Source organism: Bufo bufo, chromosome 3 (genome assembly GCF_905171765.1).
Source record: "Bufo bufo chromosome 3, aBufBuf1.1, whole genome shotgun sequence".
Taxonomy (NCBI): Eukaryota; Metazoa; Chordata; class Amphibia; order Anura; family Bufonidae; genus Bufo; species Bufo bufo.
In genome coordinates, this window is record NC_053391.1 from 374849420 (window position 1) to 374870821 (window position 21402).

Below are 21402 nucleotides of genomic sequence, written 5' to 3' on the forward strand. Positions count from 1 at the left end.
GGGTTTTAGTGAAAAACGCATTGCATCCGGAAGCAAGTGCGGATGCAATGCATTTTTCACTGATGATTGCTAGGAGTTGTTGTTTGTAATTCTTCAGTTTTTTATCAACCGTGTGAAAAACGCATCAAAAAGCATTGCACCAACGGGAAAAAATTTAACAACTGAACGCAATCGCAGACAAAACTGACTGAATTTACTTGCAAAATGGTGCGAGTTTCACTGAACGCATCCGGAGCCAATCCGTCACACTCATGTGAAAAAGGCCTTAGTGCATGATCTTGGCCTGTATTTTTCATTCCCATGTGCATCACCTTTAACTTTTCTTTTAGCAATGTTGAATCTCATTTGCCACTTCTCTGCCCAAGACTCTAAAGCTTCTTTCAAAAAACGAAAGAGAAAACACATGGCTGGCACTGTCCTTTTACAGGAGAAAACACACACTAGCAATTGGTGCCACAATAATATTGTGGTGCTCAATGCGGCAGTATTAATCCAATATGAGTCCAGAACAGAAGAGATCCAAAGCATGGCACACGTAAAAATTTTCCTTTATTTAATCCAGAGTGCACATACAGCAAGGACAGTTGGCTGACTGCTCTCCTGCATTACCCTCCCGTCCTTGCTGTATGTGCACGCTGGATTAAATAAAGGAAGATTTTTATGGTGAGTGCCATGCTTCGGATTTCTTTTGTTCTGGACTCTAAGGCTTCTTTCACATCAATGCTATTAGTTCCAGTAGAGAAAAGCTGACCGGAGCTCTCTGGATCCACCATTGCCAGATGTTATCACAATGGCTGCTGGCCCCATTGACTATAACGGGATCTGGGGAGATCTGGCCACTATCCAGTAAATATGTCAGGATTTGGCCGGACAAAAAACGCTCCAAGCAGCATTTTTTGTCCAGCCGAATCCTGGCATATTTGCCAAGTAGTGGCCAGATCCCATTATAGTCGACGTGGACCCTTGTGGACATTGTGGTAGGATCTGGCAACACCGGATCCAGAGAGCTCTGGCAGTCTGTCTTCTGCATGCCGATTTTTCTGCGCGAGTGCAAAACATTGTAATGCGTTTTGCACGCGCGTGAGAAAAATCGGCATGTTTGGTACCCAAACCCGAACTTCTTCACAGAAGTTCGGGTTTGGCTTAGGTGTTCTGTAGATTGTATTATTTTCCCTTATAACATAGTTATAAGGGAAAATAATAGCATTCTGAATACAGAATGCATAGTACAATAAGGCTGGAGGGGTTAAAAAAAATAAAAAAAATAATTAAACTCACCTTAATCCACTTGATCGCGCAGCCAACATCTCTTCTGTATTCTTCTTTGCTGTGCACAGGAATAGGACCTTTGATGATGACGTCACTGTGCTCATCACATGGTCCAATCACCATGGTGAGGGACCATGTGATTGGATCATGTGATGTGACTTCACCACAGGTCCTTAACCGGCAGCTCAACATTACAGAAGAAGACAGAGATCCGCAACTATGTGATCAAGTGGACTCGGTGAGTTAATTTTTTTTTATTTTTAACCCCTCCATCTCTATTTTACTTTGCATTCTGTATTCAGAATGCTATTATTTTCCCTTATAACCATGTTGCTTGCGGATGCTTGCGATTTTCACGCGGCCCCATTCACTTCTATGGGGCCTGCGTTGTGTGAAAAACGCAGAATATAGAGCATGCTGCGATTTTCACGCAACGCACAAGTGATGCGTGAAAATCACTGCTTGTGTGCACAGCCCCATAGAAATGAATGGGTCAGGATTCAGTGCGGGTGCAATGCGTTCAACTCACGCATTGCACCCTTGCGGAATACTCGCCCGTGTGAAAGGGGCCTTAGAAAACCTTCAAACCTTTACCCAAAATGGAGGTAAAACTTATATGCCTATAGTTTCCAGACTCACTTTTTTACCTCTTTTTGAATATCAGCACTACTCTTGTGCAACAAACCGCTATAACAATAATGGAGTCCTCATGGGGCCTTAGGCTACTTTCACATCTGCGTTTTCGCCTGATCCGGCAGGGATCAGCAAAAACCCTTCCGTTATGATAATATAACCGGTTGCATCCGTTATGAATGGATCTGGTTGTATTATTTGATTAGATTTGATTCTACTTTATTGTCATTACACATGCAAATACAGGGTAAGGAAATACAGTTTGCATCTAATCAGAAGTGCAAAGCGCAGCAGTGAAATAAAAACAAGTTATATACAGATAAGGATAGTGTAGAAAGTAGGAATAGTTATGTACAGATTATGTACAAATAAGTTAAGTATACAGGTAAGTTTAAGTATACAAATAAGTTACGTATACAGTGTACAGGTGTTTATATTGCTATATAGGGAGAAAATATACAGATGTACTATGGACAAATATACAGAAGTACTGATGTATACATATATACAAATATACAGATAAACTGTTCTATTGCTATACAGACGGCAAATACACAGATGTATTATGAACAAGTTATACAGATGCACTACGTATATACAAATTTACAGATGTATAATAAACAGATCTGCAAAATGCTATGAATTTAGCTTCAGTTGTGGAAGAGTAGCGCTATGGACAGACTGCAATAGTGAGCAATGTAAGTGTAAGTACATACTATAGCAGAGACTAAGCTATGACAGTGTTCCAACTATAGCAGTAACCAATATGAACATATCGTGAATATTGAGAATGAATGACAGTCATGATCATCGTCATAGGAAGGGATGGAGGGAGAAGAAGTGTAGAGGGTTAATTGAGTATGGATGAAAGGGTTCAGCGGGGGACTGAGTCCTGTAGGGTGACAGCTGTATGGAAGAAACTGTTCCTAAACTTGCTGGTTTTAGTCTGAAGGTTCCTGTAGCGCCTTCTTGAAGGAAGTAACTGGAAGAGTTTATTGGCAGGATGAGAGGAGTCCCTAAGAATGATGCTTGTCCGACGTAGACATCTCTTCTCTAAAATTATCTCTAAAATGGTCATGGCGGCTCCGGCACTAAAACCGTTGTGAGTCAATGGGTGCCGGATCCGTTTTCTTTTGTGTCTGAGAAAATGGATCTGGCACCATTGACTTGATTTGTGTTTCATACTGGATCCGTTTTGATCAGTATCTCATGAAGCACACAAAAACGGCGCTTGCAACATTTTTCTGTCCGGCATGGGAACGCAACCGAATGGAGCGTAATGACTTCTGGTGCACTCTGTTCCGTTCAGTTCAGTTTTGTCCCCATTGACAATGAATGGGAACAAAACGAAAGCGTTTACCTATGGTATTGAGATTCCACGATGAATCTCAATACCAGAAAGGTAAAACGCAGATGTGAAAGTAGCCTTACATTTATATTCTTCAGCTAGTGTTTATGTAACATGCTTTTATAATGTTCTTTTCTTAGATAAGGATGGAGTATGATTGCGTGTCTTTACTACTTACTGTGACCTCTGATATATTACTGGAAATATGCACCTACCTATCTGTAGGTGGCAGCATAACATAAACCATATAACACATTATTTATAGACAGAACTACTAATTATTAATAATAGGATAATATCACCACATGCTATATAGATTTATTATGAAAACTATTGTAAAATAGAAATGCCATATAGGAAGCATGTGTATTTACCACTGTGTGTCTTATTGCTTTCCTTTATGGTGATAAATAGGTATTTTGTTATAAATTGATTAGCAGGCACTCACCATCTGTATTTCATACACATAACAAATGTATTTTTAAAGGTAGTAGTATTGATAAAATCTATCATATATTATATAAGGCATCCAATGAGAACAAATAGTAAAATCATACAACATCAGATAAGAACATATAGTAAAAAACATACATCAGATAAAAACTTGAATCAGATAAAATCTTGCAATATTATAATCTTGTATCTTAGATCTAAAAAAATATAATATAATGGATATCACTGAAGTCCATGCAATGACATAAATTGAGAGTCCAGTGTTGATGGTGTGCATATAAAGTGCATTAATGGTCACACATAGGATTATTTAAATCTTGTTCCAAGCAACGATATATATAGTTATCCGGGTATATGGTATTAATTTGGTAATAACTCAGTTTGCTGTTGTGATCTTGTAGTTAATACACTGTGTTATCGGATGGAAGCACCTGAGCAAAGAAACTGAGCAAAGCAACTGACCGATTTTAGGTCGATGTAGACAGGGTATGGCTTTTATCGATATTAGGTATCTCTCGAATTATTAATGCGAATTTTGTGAGATATTCGATTGTCTCTACTCATGAAACCCAGTCTTTCGTGAGTAGAGACAATCTAATATCTCACAAAATTCGCATTAATAATTCGAGAGATACCTAATATCGATAAAAGTCATACCCTGTCTACATCGACCTAAAATCGGTCAGCTGCTTTGAGGTGCTTCCATCCGATAACACAGTGTATTAACTACAAGATCACAACAGCGAACTGAGTTATTACCAAATGAATACCATATATCCGGATAACTATATATATCATTGCTTGGAACAAGATTTAAATAATCCTATGTGCGACCATTAATGCACTTTATATACACACCATCAACACTGGACTCTCAATTTATGTCATTGCATGGACTTCAGTGATATCCATTATATTATATTTTTTTAGATCTATGATACAAGATTATAATATTGCAAGATTTTATCTGATGCAAGTTTTTATCTGATGTATGTTTTTTGCTATATGGTCTTATCTGATGTTGTATGATTTTACTATTTGTTCTCATTGGATGCCTTATATAATATATGGTATATTTTATCAATACTACTACCTTTAAAAATACATTTGTTATGTGTATGAAATACAGATGGTGAGTGCCTGCTAATGAATTTATACTAGTATACTTCGAAGGGATTAGGTGAATCACTCATAGCAGAGCACCATCACCCCAGTGATAAGAGAGGTCAGCCCCTATATACTAAAGTTTATCAGGTATTTTGTTATGTAATACATGTTGTTCATTGGTCTGGTATTATATAAATATATATATGTGTGTATATATATATATATATATATATATATATATATATATATATATAAAAATATATATATATATTTATTTATTTTTTAACGAGAGAACTTTGTGTAGCATGTGATTTTTTTAAATTTTTTATTTCGCATTCTCACTGCTTGTGTGCTGCTTATTATTCTTTTCCCCGGCCTTTTCTTTTATCCAGCATTATATTACCAAGGATCTATTCTGTTTCTGCATGTGTTTTGATTTATAGCACAGAAAATGTTTTCTTTTAACAAGAATATGCGTTTCACAGTATTTTATTGGAGCCTGTTTTACCACAAATCCAAAGCTTTTACCTTTTTTTTTCAAAGGTTACTCTGTGGCCAGAAATGTTCACTTCTATTAAACTGTTTATCTGTTTAATTTAGGTTATTTTTATATTGGGGATATGTTATTACAGAGTGTAAGACCATATCCTTGGCTTTTTTTGTATTGAGTTGCTGTGCAGACAATCCTACTTTTGTGCTCAGAACAAAGAATTATGACAGCAATTAGACAGGGTTCATTATGTGATATTTTCTAACTTCACCTTGGTATTGGTCAGAAAATTAGATTGAAGGAAATCCTCAGCAAGCATAGTTCACAGGGCGATAACTGAGGATTTATTCATTGAAGGTATTTCAGGGTATGATATTGCATTTAGTTTGCATCTGAAACATATTGGGGCACTGTGCATTGGTTTGTTTTTGTAAAAATGCTGGGTTAGGCTACTTTCACACTAGCGTTCGGGTGTCCGCTCGTGCGCACCGTTTGAAGGGGCTCACGAGCGGCCCCGAACGCATCCGTCTGGCTTCAATGCATTCTCAGTGGAGGCGGATCCACTGAGAATGCATCCGCCTGCCAGCGTTCAGCCTCCGCTCCGCTCAGTGAGCGGACACCTGAACGCTGCTTGCAGCGTTCGGGTGTCCGCCTGGCCGTGCGGAGGCGAGCGGATCCATCCAGACTTATAATGTAAGTCAATGGGGACGGATCCGCTTGAAGATGACACAATATGGCTCAATCTTCAAGCGGATCCGTTCCCCATTGACTTTCAATGTAAAGTCTGAACGGATCCGCTCAGACAACTTTCACACTTAGAAAATTTTCTAAGTTTTAATGCAGACGCATCCGTTCTGAACGGATGCGAACGTCTGCATTATCGGAGCGGATCCGTCTGATGAAACATCAGACGGATCCGCTCCGAACGCTAGTGTGAAAGTAGCCTTATATATTTTTTTAACTGTAGAGATTACACCTTAGAAACAACTTTTGTGTGATATTTTAGACTATTATAATTAGGGATGAGCAAATCGACTTCGGATGAAACATTCGAAGTTGATTTGCATAATACTATGTATGAATACTGTACGGAGCGAGCGCTCCGTACAGTATTAGAATGCATTGGTTCCTTGGAACCGAACCCGAGTTTGGGAAATGTTTTTTACAGTAGAAATTAATTTATGAAGTTATTAAGCAAAGTCTTTGCGAAGTAATAACTTCGGCTCATCTGAGCCAATACATTCTAATACTCTCTACATTCTAGTACGCTCACTCCATACAGTATTATGCGAATCGACCTTGGATGATTCGCTTATCCCTTATTATAATAGCGTACTGGAAATGTTATTTTGTGGAGCGAGCAACTGATGTGAAATGTTCGTAAAAGCGTAGATTGCACATTTGGGTAACTGTGTAATTGTAACTGCACTTAATCTGAAGACAGTAAAAACTGACTTTGGACTTTGGACCCACTCATGCACCAGGTTCAGTAGGGGACTTTGGACCCACTCATGCACCAGGTACAGGAAGGGACTTTGGACCCACTCATGCACCAGGTACATCTGCTACCAATGCACCCTATAGCTACTCTCCACCATATTCCAGCAAGCTGCAGACACACACAAACAATAGCAAACTAACTTGCTATATAAATGGCTATTACCTGGTCAGGACAGCTTAGAGCAGGTTCACATCACCTGTTCTTCTGATCTGTCAGAAGAACAGAAAAATAAACAATCAAAATAAATGGATTCTTTATCTTAAAGGGAACCTGTCACCGGGATTTTGTGTATAGAGCTGAGGACATGGGTTGCTAGATGGTCGCTAGCACATCCGCAATACCCAGTCCCCATAGCTCTGTGTGCTTTTATTGTGTAAAAAACCCGATTTGATACATATGCAAATTAACCTGAGATGAGTCCTGTAGGTGAGATGAGTCCTGTCCCTGAATTATCTCAGGTTAATTTGCATATGTATCAAATCGTTTTTTTTACACAATAAAAGCACACAGAGCTATGGGGACTGGGTATTGCGGATGTGCTAGCGGCCATCTAGCAACCCATGTCCTCAGCGCTATACACAAAATCCTGGTGACAGGTTCCCTTTAAGCTTCTGTTATGCTCAGTTATGCACATTTTACATCAGTTTTAGCCATTTCCGCCTGAAATGTTATTTTAAAAGGAAAAAAAGTCCTACATAAAGTTCATTCCGTCAAAAATACCGGATCTCAGGTGGAAATGGCTAAAACGGATGAAAAATGTGCGTAACTGAGCATAACAGATGCTTAAAATGCAGGATCCATTATTTTGGTTTATTTTTCTGTTCTTCTTATGAATCAGAAGAACGGAAAACTAAATAGTGACATGACAGCCTAAACTCACATATCGTGTATAATTAACCTTGCTTCACTTAGCATTATGCCATTTTACAGTAACATTGGGCATCCATTACTTCTACAAGATTTTATCTGGATAGGTTACTTGAAGTATTTTGGAACCTGTCTGGTGGATTTTTTTAAAGCCAATAACAGCCTTCAACACAAATGAAAAGTAGTTAAAAGGGTTATGTAAATAAATTATAACCACTATATAATGAAAAGTTTAGCAACTTCTAAAAAGATTTGTAACATATCTATTTTCGATTGTATCTGGTCAACTCATTCTTCTAGGAGCAAATACACCAGCAGCACCTGTCCTGTGGATGTATCAGTCTGAAAGTTTTTTTTAACCACACAGAGAACTGGATGCAAGTGTTGCTAAATTCCAATGAGTGGTGAATTTTTAGATTAAACCAGGGTTTACTTGGGGAATTATTTTATTTGAAAAAGGGGTCAGAATGAGTTAATAAAACAGTCATCACTCACCCCACTGATTCCTACCGCTGCTTCAGTTTTCCTTCCACTTCATAGGTTTTGGGCTATTTATAGGGGAAACTCACTTCAGCCATGACTAGTAGATAGGGCAGTCCAGGCCATTTCCTGCCTGAGGGCTGAATATGAGACCAGGACGTGGAGAGGATGAGGACTGGAGCAGCAGCAGCAGGGGGATTGGTGAGATGAGTAATTATTGTTTTTCTTTTTTTAATTAATTTAACCTTTAAATGGTTAAAGAAGTATTGCTATGCAATGAATATGGCATTTCAATTGAAGTATTACTGTAATATACATCCAATAAAAAGTGTTATTGTTTTTTTTATGTGCGCCCTCTACCCTTTCACCTGCTCCTGAAATTCCGGTCCACTTTCTCCTGCTTTGTGGAGGACCAAACATGTTCAGCAGCTGTCCGGCTCTCTTCCTCCTCTCGGTCACGGTGCAGTGGTCTTGTAGTGATAAAGCGACTCTGACACCTTCTATTCATTAGTCCCTACGTTTAAATTCTTATCAGTATATAGCTATATCTCTCTCTAGACAGTGGATAAGGACATTGGGGGAGTCATTGCATTCTATAGTGCTATTTATTAGTGGTATCCTTAGGGCTGTGTGTGAGGCACTATTTTCTATGCAGGGGAATAAAGAGTTAATAGAAATTGACTGCAATACACTCCTGGGAGGTGCAGGTGCTTGATGGTCACGTGCAATGAGCTGGTACCCCCCAACAGAACATGAAGACAGAAGAGCTTCAGAAATGTGAGTGAAAATGGGGGCGTCCATGTTGCCTAAGCAGTTCTTAACAGCATTTACACAGCATTATGAAAACTGCTTCACGGCAGCCACATGGTCCAATGGTCCATAAACACGATGGTCTGGAGATGACCTCACTGACTTCTATGGTAGAGTTTTCTAGGCATGCTCTGTGAAAGAATAGATAAGATTTGACAATCACCTATTGTGAATGGTGGATCCTGTCCTATCTGTACACAGAGGTGATATCATTACAGGCTTAGAATGAGTTAACTGCAGTAAAGTGATCTGTACAGATCAAGAAGTGGCGCCAATTATTAGACATAGTGGCCAGTGCAGAAACTGCAGGATTTGATCTTTTTTTGTTTAAATACATGGAAAATTAAAAACAACATAAGAAAATTCTTTAAAAACATGTTAAACATAAGGAAGTGATTTAGGCAGCAGGTCATTTTCAGATGACACATTCCCTTTAATTAGTACATCAATGGGGAAAATACCATTGTGTATCTGAGACAATGGATTAGAAACATTTCTCTAATAGGAAGTGTTAGAGTAGGAGGTGTGAAGACATTAAAGGTGTTATCCAGGAATTTTGAAAATTAAAATACTTAAATATTACTTTATGATAAATATATTCCCAAATACCTTTCATTAGTTTTAATGGCTCATTTTGTTTAGGGAGCAATCATTAGGAGAAACAAAATGGATGCCGCCGTATTAGTTCACACAAAGCCTGTCCTAATCACACAGGAAGAGAAGTTACTTCACAACATTGAGATAGAGGAGGCTGAGACATCTCTTTCCTACTTGTCAGGGATTATGATCCTGAATACAGCTGATCAGATCTTCAGCTGAATCTCTGTAGGAATGGAGTTCATGAAGTATAGAAAGGACGGACTATAGCTCAGTGTTGTGAAGTAACTTGTCCTGCTGTGTGATTAGGACAAGTTTTGTGTGTACTAATAGGATGGCGGCTATTTTATTTCCCCTGATGATTGCTCCCTAGAAAAAAGGAGCCATTATAACTAATGAAAGGTATTTGGGAATATATTTATCATAAAGTAATATTTAAGTATTGTCATTTTCTTAATTCCCGGAGAACCCCTTTAAGAGCTAGGGAATCATGTATGTAGCTAGGGGCTAGGCGGAGAATCATAAGAAAAGCTCTGCGAGATATAGACACCTGCCCCAAACCCTGTTGAACTTGTTAGGACAGTTCCATATTATTAATTAGTGATAGCCATTCTAGAAATGAAGCCATTTCCAGACAATCACTTTCCTGGCATAATATAACACCTTAAAGGGGTTATCTGGTAAAAAGTATTGATGACCTATCCCCAGAATAGGTCTTCAATATTAGATCAGCTGTTAGAAGAGGTTGAGTGAGTTCCTCAGCCTCTTCCTAGGCTATGTGACGTAACCGTACATCGGTCACATGGCCTAGTTGCAGCTCATCCCCAGTGAAGTGAAGTAGTGTGTACTGCACTGTGCTTGGGAGAGTTGCCATGAGCGTCAGCTATCTGTAATAGATAATCGGAGAGGGTATTGGGACTCGGACCTGAGCATAGTTCATTATATATTACTAGATAACCCCTTTAACTTTAAAGTTATGGGTATAACTAGAAATTTGAGCCCTCTGGGTCAGGGAGGAAGACCTTGAGACCTTTGGGGTGCCCATGTCATCATTGAAGGGGTTCTCCAGGAAACAAAAAAAAACAAAGCTGAAAACTCTGATTGTTTTGTCCAGGCGCAATCAGCGGAGAAATGAAAATGGATGCTAATCCCACAGCAGGACACCCTGTGTCAGAAAGCAGCAGCCTATGTAAGTTCTATTCTCTGTATGTACCAGCACTGTGAAGCATAATATTAAGTACAGAAATAAGCTGAAATAAGGAAATAAGCTGAAATAAGGGCTTAGATTTGTCCATGGACCTCAGAACAGAGCTCACCTTACATCCTACTGACAAGCGTGTGCCTGGTCTTCATTCCTATACTTCAGCCTGTGAGTAGATGATAAGTAGCACTTATCTCAGCTGTGATTTGCACATACAGGGAGTGCAGAATTATTAGGCAAGTTGTATTTTTGAGGATTAATTTTATTATTGAACAACAACCATGTTCTCAATGAACCCCAAAAACTCATTAATATCAAAGCTGAATATTTTTGGAAGTAGTTTTTAGTTTGTTTTTAGTTTTAGCTATTTTAGGGGGATATCTGTGTGTGCAGGTGACTATTACTGTGCATAATTATTAGGCAACTTAACAAAAAACAAATATATACCCATTTCAATTATTTATTTTTACCAGTGAAACCAATATAACATCTCAACATTCACAAATATACATTTCTGACATTCAAAAACAAAACAAAAACAAATCAGTGACCAATATAGCCACCTTTCTTTGCAAGGACACTCAAAAGCCTGCCATCCATGGATTCTGTCAGTGTTTTGATCTGTTCACCATCAACATTGCGTTCAGCAGCAACCACAGCCTCCCAGACACCGTTCAGAGAGGTGAATTCTTCCTGTACCACTGCTTGAAGAAGGTGTCTTCCAGAAACTGGCAGTAGGACTGGGAGTTGAGCTTGACTCCATCCTCAACCCGAAAAGGCCCCACAAGCTCATCTTTGATGATACCAGCCCAAACCAGTACTCCACCTCCACCTTGCTGGCGTCTGAGTCGGACTGGAGCTCTCTGCCCTTTACCAATCCAGCCACGGGCCCATCCATCTGGCCCATCAAGACTCACTCTCATTTCATCAGTCCATAAAACCTTAGAAAAATCAGTCTTGAGATATTTCTTGGCTCAGTCTTGACGTTTCAACTTGTGTGTCTTGTTCAGTGGTGGTCGTCTTTCAGCCTTTCTTACCTTGGCCATGTCTCTGAGTATTGCACACCTTGTGCTTTTGGGCACTCCAGTGATGTTGCAGCTCTGAAATATGGCCAAACTGGTGGCAAGTGGCATCTTGGCAGCTGCACGCTTGACTTTTCTCAGTTCATGGGCAGTTATTTTGCGCCTTGGTTTTTCCACACGCTTCTTGCGACCCTGTTGACTATTTTGAATGAAACGCTTGATTGTTCGATGATCACGCTTCAGAAGCTTTGCAATTTTAAGAGTGCTGCATCCCTCTGCAAGATATCTCACTATTTTTGACTTTTCTGAGCCTGTCAAGTCCTTCTTTTGACCCATTTTGCCAAAGGAAAGGAAGTTGCCTAATAATTATGCACACCTAATATAGGGTGTTGATGTCAGTAGACCACACCCCTTCTCATTACAGAGATGCACATCACCTAATATGCTTAATTGGTAGTAGGCTTTCGAGCCTATACAGCTTGGAGTAAGACAACATGCATAAAGAGGATGATGTGGTCAAAATACTCATTTGCCTAATAATTCTGCACTCCCTGTACTATTGTACATTACAGTGCTGATGCAGGCAGAGAATGAAGCTTACAGAGGGCTACTGCTCTGAGCCCTGAATTCTGACACAGGCCATCTTGTTGTGGGAATAAAATGTAGTCCATGCTCAGTAATCTGCCAGTGGCCATTTTAATTCCTTCACTGATTGCTCCCTAAACAAGACAAGCCATCCTATATAATAAAAGCGCAGTGTGAGTGCACTGTGTCCGTGTGTGCGTCACCAGTTTTGCACTGGACATGCGCGGCGGGGCAACCAATCAAAACACAGCGCTCCACACGTGGCCGCACCGCCAACAGCATCGCGCAGACCAATCAGGACACGGCGCTGACACACTGCTTCAAATAACTGTTTAACCCCTTCCATGCCGTGGTCCTTAGGGACCGCTTTCTGGAAGAGGCTCTGCCCTGGCAGCGGCCCGATGCTTAAAGGGTTAATTCCCCCCCCCACACAAAACACCCCCCCTTTCAAGATGCAGAGTGCACAACACCCCCGCCCCCCCCCCCTTTTAAGATGGCAGAGCACGCAGCACCCCACTTTCCTTTCAGGATGGCAGAGTGGCAGCGGGGTAGAGTGTTAGCTGTAATGTACAGCTAACACTCTGCTTGAAACGGCCGACATTGGTGCTGGCACTGAGTGCTGGCTGTGGCTGAGACTGCTGACTGCAGCTGGTGGCTGAGACTGCTGGCACTGACTGGTGGCTGTGGCTGAGACTGCTGGCACTGACTGGTTGCTGTGGCTGAGACTGCTGGCTGCGGCTGAGACTGCTGGCGCTAACTGGTGGCTGTGGCGGAGAGTGTTGGCTGTGGCTTGTAGCTGAGACTGCTGGCACTGAGTGTTGGCTGTAGCTGAGAATGCTGGCACTGACTGGTGGCTGAGACTGGTGGCTGTGGCTGAGATTGCTGGTTGTGGCTTGAGGCTGAGACTGCTGGCACTGAGTGCTGGCTTTGGCTGAGACTGCTGGCACTGACTGGTGGCTGTGGCTGTGACTGCTGGCACTGACTGGTGGCTGTGGCTGAGACTGCTGGCACTGACTGGTGGCTGTGGCTGTGACTGCTGGCACTGACTGGTGGCTGTGGCTGAGACTGCTGGCTGCGGCTGAGACTGCTGGCACTGACTGGTGGCTGTGGCTGAGACTGCTGGCACTGAGTGCTGGCTGTAGCTGAGGCTGCTGGCACTGAGTGCTGGCTGTGGCTGGTGGCACTGACTGATGGTTGAGATGGCTGGCACTGACTGGTGGCTGACACTGCTGGCACTGTGACTGGTGGCTGTGGCTGCACGACTGGCACTGACTGCTGGTGCTGAGACTGCTGGTAGCGACTGGTAGGTCAGACTGCTGACAGGGGCTCCTCTCTATATGGCTGATTGTGCTGTGAGTGACGAACAGAAATGGTGGCTGGGACTGATGACCAGAAATGGTGCGCTCCGACCTGCTTGACCGCGTTCAGGAGTGGGCGGTGCAGGTGGCATGTGGAGCTCCATGTTGTGATTGGTCTAGCAGTCTCAGCCACAAACTGCAGCCATCAGTCAGTGCCAGCAGTCTCAGCCACAACCAGCAGTCTCAGCCACAGTCACCAGTCAGTGCCAGCAGTCTCAGCCACAGCCACCAGTCCGTGCCAGCAGTCTCAGCCACAGCCGCCAGTCTCGTCCACCAGCCACAGCCACCAGTCTCAGCTAACAGTCAGTGGGGTCAAGTTCCCTTGCCATTTAATATAGACTGTTCCTACTAATGTTTATGCACTTCTGTTCTAGCGCCCGCTATTGCAACAGGTTTAATGTCTAGTTATAAATAATTAAAGGCATTTAGTTATTAATTTTTAAGATTATTTTTCAGTATTTTCAATTTGTTTGTTTTGGAGAACCCAATTTAAAGGGATTATCTTACTTCAGCAAATGGCATTTATCATGTAGAGAAAGTCAATACAAGCCACTTACTAATGTATTGTTATTATCCATATTGCTTCCTTTGCTGGCTGGATTCATTTTTCATCACATTATACACTGCTTATATCCAGGGGTTATGACCAGCCTGCAATCCAGCAGTGGCGGCCGTGCTTGCACATTATAGGGAATGGTGTTTTTTCCTATAGTGTGCAAGCATGAGCACCCCTGATGGATTGCAGGGTGGTTATAACCCCTGGCTATAAGCAGTGTATAATGTAATGAAAAATGAATCCAGCCAGCAAAGGAAGCAATATGGATAATAACAATACATTAATGGCTTGTATTAACTTTCTCTATATGATAAACGCTATTTGTGCGACAACCCCTTTAAAGAATGTAACCACCGGTTCCTAGAATCCCATTTCACTGAGACACAACTATACAAGGTGGAAAAAGATACCAAGTGCAAAACGGCACTTTGGACATTCATCTTTATAATCTAGAAGGACTTTACTAAGTCTCATCAGAGTGTAGTATACTGAAGTGTAGTTTGTATGATAATGAACAGTGTGATTCTTTCATCATGACTAGAAGAGACTAATTCAGAGATTCCAGTGCCCTGTCCAATTCCTCCATACCCAAAGAGCCCACATTCCTCTCTGACATCTACCAGGGACTTCTATGAAAGGAGAGTACAGAAAGCTGAGATTAGATGATTTTGAGGTGAGGAGAGAATAAAAGCCTGGGAAGGGAAAATCATGATACTCCACAACCCCCTGACATTAGTATTTATGATGAGTTCTTTATTTAAATTTTGCTAATTGTGGTTAAATAGATAAATAACTTACATAGACACCTAATACATAGATAAACAGATAGATATATAGATAAATGATTGATAGATAGATAATAGATAGATAGATAGATAATGAGATAATGAGGCAGCACTCAAAAAAAGGTGAGGGTGGTGGACCCGTTTATTACCCCAGTCCCAACGTTTTAGCCCAGCTCAATGGGGACTTTGTCAAAGGCCGCATTGAGCTGGGCTGAAACGTTGCGACTGGGGTAATAAACTGGTTCACCACCCTCACCTTTTTTGGAATGCTGCCTCATTATTTGCTATTTGGACATTATCTGTGGATTGGTGCCTGGAATCTAGGAGGGATTGCACCCAATTTTCATCTTTGACAAAAGAGGGCTGCTGTTGTTTTTTGTACTTTTTAGATAATGAGATAGATATGAGATAGATAGATAGATAGATAGGAGATAGATATGAGATAGATAGATAGATACATATGAGATAGATAGATAGATAGATAGATATGAGATAGATAGATAGATAGATAGATAGAAGATAGATACATGATATCTAGATAAATAGATAGATGATAGGAGGTAAGAGAAAGTTATATAATAAATACATATATAAAAAATGTGATTCATCCGCACAGTATATGTGAAATAAATGTAGCGTTGTCCATTGACAGGGACCTTCAGTAGATTGCTTACGTATTTCATTAATAATGTAAATAGCATTGTGTAAAGCCTGATAAAAGTGTAGTGAACCCTGCCCTTGGAATCCATCCAACACTTTACATCTCATGTGTATGTGGAGCTTTGCTTTTGTACGGCTCCAGCCAGTCCTGTATTGTTTTGCCATTGTTGTTATTTTTATTGTGTAGATAAATGATTTTTTTATGTACAATACCTTGAACATTAAAGGGGTTTTTGGTTTGTGTGAGTCTACTTTTGATGTTTGCTTTGGGCCTTAATACAATGCAGACATAATACATAAAAGCCTGAGCTCACTCTGCGTTACACCCATTAACACAAAAGTTGCAATGTTTTCTGAGATGCTTTTATTGAATCGCCAGTTATCCTGAACTTTTCACAGCTTGAACCAATAGTACATCACCAATAATGAAGGCCTCTCTTATGTGCTGTGGTACAAAAGGCCCAAAACAAGATCAACACAGATCAATAGAGGAACACTAAACATTTGACAAGCACAAGCAAAATCAACCTTTGTCAGGGAACCTTTTTTATATGTCTGCTGTTGCCGGCAAACAATAACAGGATGATATTTCAGCAGGTGTGCCTTTCTTTCCTCAAACACAGGTCATTCCAACTTCTACAAAGCTCAGGGTTTCAATAGCCGATGGAAAATTCTACTGTAAGTCTCCATTTTCTTTTTTACTTGAGAGTGATGTTTTGTATGCACATTTTCGACATTTGCCAGCCATAATCCATCTGGTGTCTTGTGGCATTATGTGTTATTTGAAATTGGTTGCCAACTCTCCAGAATGCAGATAGTTTGCCAACTTTCTTATGCTGCCTTTTAACTTTTAAAATATTTAACCATGGCTGCTTGTATCCACCTTATTGAACAATGGCATCAATCAATGGTTTATAGAAGTGCAATTCTGGGGTGCATGAATAGGATTATGCTATATGGGAAATAAACTGCTACAAACACTGATAAAACATTACCTTATGCTATAAGATCCAGCAGTCTTGACTACTTCACTTTGGAATGTACAACCTAGACTATTATATTTAAGAAGTGTGCAATTGTAGTTCATATTTGGCATATCTACTCTGCCTTTTGTGCTTATGAAATGTATATTCTATGTTCTTATTTTTCCAAGCCTTGTATATATATTCACAGTCTTTAATATTTTATTTCATATTCTTTGCATATAGAATGAGAAGATTGTGTGCTTTGACCTATTTTTTCACACCTCATGGTTTTTGTGTCAAGTTGTTGCAATTAGTGATGAGCAGCATAGGCAATATTCAAATTCGCAATATTTCGGCCACATATTCGCTATAAGTTTGCAAATTTGAGAATTCGTGATTGTGAAAATCAATAATGTAATATGCGCATATTTCACGTGCAATTTCATTATCTATAACGTATAATAAACAGACAATTTCACAAAGGCTGTATGCCAAAAGCCAGGTATGTGCTAACTAATAACCTATCCATAAGACAGGTACAGTCAGCATACCTGATCTCTTAAATAGGAAACTGCACCCCGACATACTCAGCCAAGTGCAGATGGGAGAAAAGTTAAGTACCGTTCTCTACGCTCGAACGACCGGAGGGCGGTCTGGAAGGGCCTTAGGTCCGCGACTAACTACAAACCCCCCCGGCGCTCACTACCCCTTGTCAAGCACTGGCAGAGGAGCTGGGCAGGTTATACTGCAGATTCAAGACCTCGACTGAGGTGGATGTAACGCGGCCAATGTCCCCTAGAGTGGGCACCCCAGTGCCTGCTGCCACATTATCTTGCCCGTTCACTGACTTCGCTGACTCCCCTACAGTGAATGTGACTACGGTTCGCACCCTGCTGTCCAAGCTAGATGCGAGGAAAGCCCCCGGTCCCGATGGTGTCAATACTGCATGCCTGAGATACTGCTCAGTCCAACTGGCCCCGGCCCTCACCCCAATCTTTGAAAGATCCCTTAAGGAAGGACATGTCCCCGCCTGCTTTAAGAACTCAACTATCTGTGCCGAAGAAACAGGGTGTTTCTGATCTAAACAACTTCCGGCCCGTGGCTCTGACTTCGGTGGTCATGAAAACCCTAGAGAAGGTGGTCCTCTCCATCCTGAAGCCCGCCACTCTGGACCGGCTGGACCCTCTGCAATTCGCCTACAGGGCAAACAGATCCACTGACGATGCGATTAACATGTGTCTAGAATACGTCACTGAACACCTCGACAAACCCAACACATACGCGAGAATCCTCCTTCTAGACTTCAGCTCGGCTTTTAATACTATCTCCGCCAGTATCCTGCAGAGGACCCTTACGGCGCATGATGTCCACCCAACACTACGACATTGGATCATGGACTTTCTCACTAACAGGTCGTCAGATTAGGCAATCTGACCTCCAAACCGAGGGTCACCAACACTGGCGCCCCTCAGGGATGTGTACTATCGCCGTTCCTGTTCTCTCTGTACACAAACGAGTGCAGATCACAGGAGGCCTCAGTTAAAGTCATCAAGTTCGCAGATGACACCACACTCGTGGGCCTGATTAGCAACAGCGATGAGCATGCCTACCGTAAGGAAATCGACAGGGTCAGCAACTGGTGTGGCGCTCACAATCTGGTCCTAAACACCACAAAGCCGGTCGAGCTGGTCATCGATTTCAGGAAGAGAAGGGTAGTTCCCCCCCGGACCTACATTGACAAATCTGAAGTCGCAAGGGTACCCAGTGCCCGTCTCCTAGGCACGACAATCTCTGAGGACCTATCCTGGCGTCCCAACATCTCGTCCATCATAAAGAAGGCTCACCAGCGGCTCTACTTCCTTCGACAACTGAGGAAGTTCGGCATGGCACAGGACCTACTGAAGTCCTTCTACTCCTGTACCATCGAGTTGGTACTGTGCTCGTCTCTTCTGGTTTGGTATGCCGGCTCATCAGCCAGTGACAAGCGCAAACTTCAAAGGGTCATCAGCTCGGCGGAGAGAACTACTCGACTGCCACTATCACCCCTTGACTCTATCTTCTCCAACAGACTGCGCTCCAGGGCTCTGAAAATATCCAAAGACCACTCCCATCCGTGCCATTATCTCTTCAGACGTCTAAAGTCCGGCCGCAGGTATCAGGCCATCCCTGCAAGGACATCGAGGAGGCTGAACACTTTCTTCCTAATGGCCGTCAGACTGCTGAACTCACCACGCCCCATCTCCCGCCCATAATCCCTCGCCCCTGATGTGCCCATTGCATAACCCTCCCTCCCCTAGTATTATGCCTGTACCTGTGCCTAACCCAATTCCGAGCACGATCGACTGTGTCGTGTTTGGCGAATAAAGCTGATTCTGATTCTGAAAGGCCAGTTAAGTGACATGCTATACCAAAAGAGGTTTACCTTTTCCCAAGACCCAGGGTATACACTCCTCACCACCCATCAGGTGGACACCCCAGGTCAGATGCCCCTTCGCCAGGCCCCTTACCGAATCCCTGAGGCAGTTAGAGACGGGGTGAAAAAGGAAATATCTGAAATGCTACGATTAGGAGTAATTGAGTCCTCCGACAGTCCCTGGGCTTCCCCAGTAGTGTTGGTATCGAAAAAGGATGGTACCACTAGATTTTGCGTAGATTTTAGAAAGCTAAACGACAAAACGGTTACTGATGCATAGCCAATGCCCCGGGTAGATGAGTTGCTCGATCGCATAGCCAGAGGGAATTACTTAACTACCATTGACCTCTGTAAAGGTTATTGGCAGATCCCTCTGGCCAAGGAGGCTGTCCCCAAGTCGGCCTTCATCACCCCGTTTGGCTTGTACCCATTTAAGGTCATGCCATTCGAGATGAAGAATGCCCCAGCTACGTTCCAGCTCTTGGTAGACAGACTCATTGATAGCTTCCAGGATTTTGCTTGCGCATACCTGGATGACATAGCGATTTACAGTGAGTCCTGGGAGGAACACTTAACTCAGGTAGGAACTGTTCTGGATCAGATCCGGGCCGCTGGCCTGACTCTGAAGCCATAAAAATGACATTTTGGGATGGCTGAAGTGCAGTACCTGGGACATAGAGTGGGATGCGGTAAACAACGCCCTAAACCAGCAAAAATAGAAGCGGTCGCTAACTGGCCAATCCCACTTACTAAGACACAGGTACTGGCATTTCTGGGCACTGCAGGGTATTACAGACGGTTTGTACCCGATTATAGCACCATTGCAAAACCCCTGACCGATTTGACGAAAAAGAACCTCCCCAGACAAGTCCTGTGGTCTCCCCACTGTGAAGAAGCCTTTCAAGCTCTGAAAAAGGCTCTTGTGAATGCTCCTATTTTGGCTGCCCCAGTCCCTAACAAACGCTTTATTGTCCACACAGACGCTTTCATGTTTGGGCTGGGGGCAGTTCTAAGCCAAGTCGGAGATGACGGGGGGAGCATCCTGTTGCCTACATCAGTAGAAAGCTCCTACCACGAGAGGTCAGTTATGCCGCGGTGAAAAAAGAATGTTTGGCCCTGGTGTGGGCCCTAAAGAGACTAACCCCCTACTTATATGGTCAAGAATTTACACTCATCACAGACCATAATCCTCTCGTCTGGCTAAACCGTGTCTCCGGGGACAATGGTTGGTTATTGTGCTGGAGCCTGTCATTACAACTCAATTTTACCATTCAATACCGACCAGGAAAACAAAACGGTAATGCCGATGGTTTGTCCCGGCAGACTGATATCAGCCCAGAGTAAAGTTGTTCTGGAGAGCCTCAAGTTTCCCCCGAAAAGGGGTCAAACCGTGTCTGCCAGAGTGTTCCACAAGGAGAGAGCTATGTTACAGTTACACTCTGGCTGATACTTTGTTGCAACAATGTATTTTGGTTATTTAAGACATTAAAGCCGGGTCATTTGGTACTTGCCCGATTTGAACAGTGATACCCCAGATTGCTATGCCATGGAGCCCATTCGGATAACGAAAGACTATGTGAAAGTAAAGACTTTGGCTCCATGGCAATTCTACTGTATTCGTGTAGTCTGAGTGGCATTTACCTAATAATATGCACTCAGACCGGAGCTATCTGGGGATGTGTTACATGTCTATGTTTACTGTAAGGGTTGTGACATTGTATGTTTGAGTAGGGATTTCTGTCCTGTTGTACCCACATGTATAGTGGCGATTTCCCTTTGTCCTGAGAGATAATGGAATTGCTCCTCGGTTGTCTCCAGGGTACGTGTCTATGTTTACTGCAAGGGTTGTGACATTATATGTTTGAATGGTGATTTCTGTCCTGTTGTCCCCACGTGTATGGTGGCGATCTCCCTTTGTCCTGAGAGATAATTGAATTACTCCTCGGTTGTCTCCAGGGCAGAGAGGAGGAAACCAGGATGCATTGTGGGGATGTATTGTGTCTGTGTGTCCTGAATTGTTGTTGTTGTTGTTGTCCTGTGTCACAGTCTTCCATCTGGTCCCCCGAGGGGAGTGTCCACCAGTTGGGGACCTGCATAAATACGGGCGGGTAGCCCTCAGTAAAGAGAGATTCTGCTTCTTACTCTCAATTCGTGATTTGACTCGTTTTGTAGAGCATCACTAATCACTAGCCCTAGTAAGAGCTCTCTGTATTTCATCTACACTTACAGGAGCATAGATGACTGCTAAAAAGGACCCTAACAGCGCTCTCTAGAATTCGGGGACAAGGACATCTAAGCGGTC